Below are 3,615 nucleotides of genomic sequence, written 5' to 3'. Positions count from 1 at the left end.
CGATTTCACAGCAACAGCATGTATGCATGCATGCCATCGCCATTAGGGGCCGAGCACGACCAGCGAGAGTGACGAAGCCGATTTTTCTCCGAGGCTTAACTCGAAACCGTTTCCTGGTTGCTCTGTCATGTTGTCCTAGGATACAGCAGTTTTCATGGGAGTCTCATTGTTTCGCATGTGAGGCTCGGGGAGGAGTTAGAACCCTGGACGCCGTCTGTGGCGTGCTGCGTGGAAATTCTTCCGGCAAAAAGAGACCGCTGGTCCTGGCGCGGACGGTGACTCCGCAGCTTTTGCATGCTAGTTTTTAGCATGCGATGTGTGGAGGCAAAACTCATCTGGCCTTGAGCGGTCGTTCTCTTGCGACGTTCGTACAGACCGGCATGAGAGGCTGACTACAGGACGAGATGTCATCATATGTTGTTTGTCCGTCTCGTACTGCTCAGAGAGTACACGAGCGAGCAATTCGAGCAAGGAGGCAACGTCGGACAGTCTTTCATCCTAAGAAAGAGGCGAGCAAGCGAGACAGCTGATTCTGCCTCTGCATTCTAGTTTCTTCCATAGAAGAATTCTGTAGCTAAGTCTCCTTGAGTTCATCTCGAATTTCGGACGACAAACAGAGAGAGGTTCGCGTTTCGTGGTGTGCCTCCAGCACGCGCACGACGGATCGGGACATAGCATCACGAGTTTCTTCGCCGATTGAGAGGGTTTACAACCGACTCTCTGGAGATGTTTCCCTAACGTTCTCCCCGTTCCGAAGCAACGATGGAGAAGCTAGCAGAAGGAAAGTCCTTCCGTGCGTGTCCACAGAGAGCGCAGGAAACCAGTACAGTCAGAGTTACGTGCATGACTGCAGAAATTTTTGGATCTTTACCCTAGTTGAAGAAACGCGTACAACGTAAATCATGCGATGGTTGGTGGTAAGTTGTCGGTTATATTTCCCCCGACCACTCACTACCCAAGCGGTCTTTTATTTGTCTCGTTCTCGTTGACAGCAGCGGAAAACAGCCGAGCTATTTTCGAGGGGAACGCCTCTGTTGTTCCGTCGCAAATGGGTCAGAGGCACACGCTGTCTTGTCAAGGGGGTTTGTGGACAATCTACCGAGAAAAACGCCCGTTTCCACTTCAGATAAGGAGCAATGCAGAGCTCAATGGCTTCACGAGAGAGACGCACTACACCACTTCTCTGCGTTGCCTGCAATGCGGCGAGGATGGGGTCGGGGTTCCGGAAGCGCCATGAACAGGACATGTATGTAAACGGTTTGAATCCACAGACTACTTTAGGCACCCTTGTTTTCGTTGGTTTTCATACACACACACATGCTTATCCGATTTTCAGCTGGAGGGCGTGCGGAACATCGCTGCCGTTGCGCTGCATAATCTCCAGTTGTTCACGAATAGTTCTCGTGAGTTGAATCGTCGCCAGCAGAACATTTTGGAGCTCAGAAATCCGTTTTTTCCGACTCTGTGCCTCATCCAAAGACTTCGGGGAAACCTGGGGGAAGGCGAAAGGATAGATGTCAGACGCACTTGTGAACCAGGGACCATGGCGGGCCGCGCCCTTCGAAAAAACAGCACCCGAGAATTGCATGCATCTGCGGTCTCTACCAAGACACGGAAGTAGACTGAATCGAAAGGTAGATTCCGAGACCGGCGAAGGGGGTGCGAAACGTTCGACAAAAACACGCGACTAGGGAAACCAACACAATCATTTCCTGCCGTACAAGTCCTATGGCAATTCCTTACTGCACGGAGGTTCCCGGTAAAGCCATAGATTATTTTCTCTCCGGGTGTCTTTTGGCTTTAGCAGGGTGATGTGTTACAACAGTTTGGGTGTAACCGGAACTGCGCCTCCTCAGACGAAGCAGAAACCCGATGTTTTTAGTTCTTCAAAGAGACCGCACGCATCTTGCCTGTGTGTGTTGCTGTCGGTGCGATGCTTTCCTTTCGTAATGCTTGTAGAGCAAGGTGTCGAGAAAAAAGTTCGATTCGCGGTAGGAGAAAGTGTTGATATGGCCTCTGTGGTACTGAACGCGTCTGCTGGGGCTCGCCAAAACATATGGGAGTACGCTATGTGTTGCCTGTATATCCGTCGGATTGTCTTAACTGGCATGTGGCTTATGCTTCCGTTGTTGATACAGACCGATAGGAACTCGGTTGTCTCTCAGGCGGTCGCTTCCCTTGTTGGCCAGTCGCCTTTCTGGAGATCCACCCAAGAAAAGAACTTACTGCCGGAACCGGTTGGATATTGACAAAGGGACAGAAGAGAGAAAAAATCCGTTTGATCCGAGGATATTCGTATGACACAAACACCTGGAGAGAAGAGGAAAAGACGCAGAAAACGAAACTTCCGGAAAGTCGTTTCTGAGAGGTTCGAGGGACAGTTTTCGTTTTCGGAGCTGCTTCTAAATTACAAAGAACACTAACGAGTAAGAATGTCCTCTTTGTATGGATTGGTGGCTTTCTGAATCAACAGATCCATCGTTGTGCAGAAACACATCCTCAGTACATATATATATATATGTACATATATGTATAAACGTGCATACGGGTTAGTACAAAGATCTGTGTCATGTGGACCCATTACACGTCTGTCTTCAGATGGTGCTTGGTGAAGCATAGCTGTTGGACAACACGCCCTACTTAATTGTTTCTTTTTCGTTACGCAGGGGAACAACCCACCCGTTTTATCCTTCCCTGTGTCTCTCAAGATCACTACAGTTTGTGTCGGTCAGGCAGCTTCATGTACCGGTCATTCTTTCCCCTTTTCGGGAAGACGAATATGTTTCAAGGTAGACCTACATCCATTGTAAGCCGTTTTATATACGACTGTCCGTCATAAACGTGGCATGCTAGCTTCCCGTCTCTGCTTTTGAAAGCCCGATAAACAGTATTCAGGTTCAGCAGTTGCGACCATTCATTTGCTTCGGCCATTTTTTTCAAGCAGTCGAAATGGGCTTCGCGTTGTCCTTCTTTCACGAGAGCGTCTAAGTGTTTATCTTCTTCTCTTTCCTTTTCCTGAAACCGCTGCAAATGAGTCTTTTTTAGGGAGGAAAAACTCCGAACTCCACCGCGAGCGCGTTGGCTGGAGAGAGACTCCTCGTTTTTGCTTCCGGGTGAACGAGTTCCGTGACCCATCTCGGGCGAAGCTTTGGTTGAAGTAGCAAACACATCTACGTCGCGTTTTGTGTCCCACGGGAAAATCCATTCAGAGTGCAGAGAGTTTTGCTCTCTGTTGTGAAATGACGTGTTGGGCACAGAGCGCGCCTGTCTGGCCGGCCGCTTCGTAGGCAGAACTTTCGTGAACACTCCCGTTCGCATGTTGTATCTCAGTTCACATTCGTCTACGTCTTTGAGTTCTCCGCTGATTAGTATTTCGCTCTCAACAGGAAATCCATTTTTTGTGACACATTCCTTTGTTGCTGAACCGTCGACTCCGCCATCACAAAGTGCGCCGTTCTGTTCGCCGTCATCGCGATGTTCCCCCTGTCCTTGGTTTTCGTAGTCGTTGACTTCTTCCTCACTATTTCCGTTTCCCTCATCCCCTTCATCTGTACCCTCAGAGTCGTTTCCTGCCTCCGAGTCTTCTTTGTTTCCATTTCCTGGCTCCTCTGTCCG

This window comes from Neospora caninum, chromosome VIII (genome assembly GCF_000208865.1).
Source record: "Neospora caninum Liverpool complete genome, chromosome VIII".
Lineage (NCBI taxonomy): Eukaryota > Apicomplexa > Conoidasida > Eucoccidiorida > Sarcocystidae > Neospora > Neospora caninum.
This window is presented reverse-complemented; position numbering follows the sequence as displayed.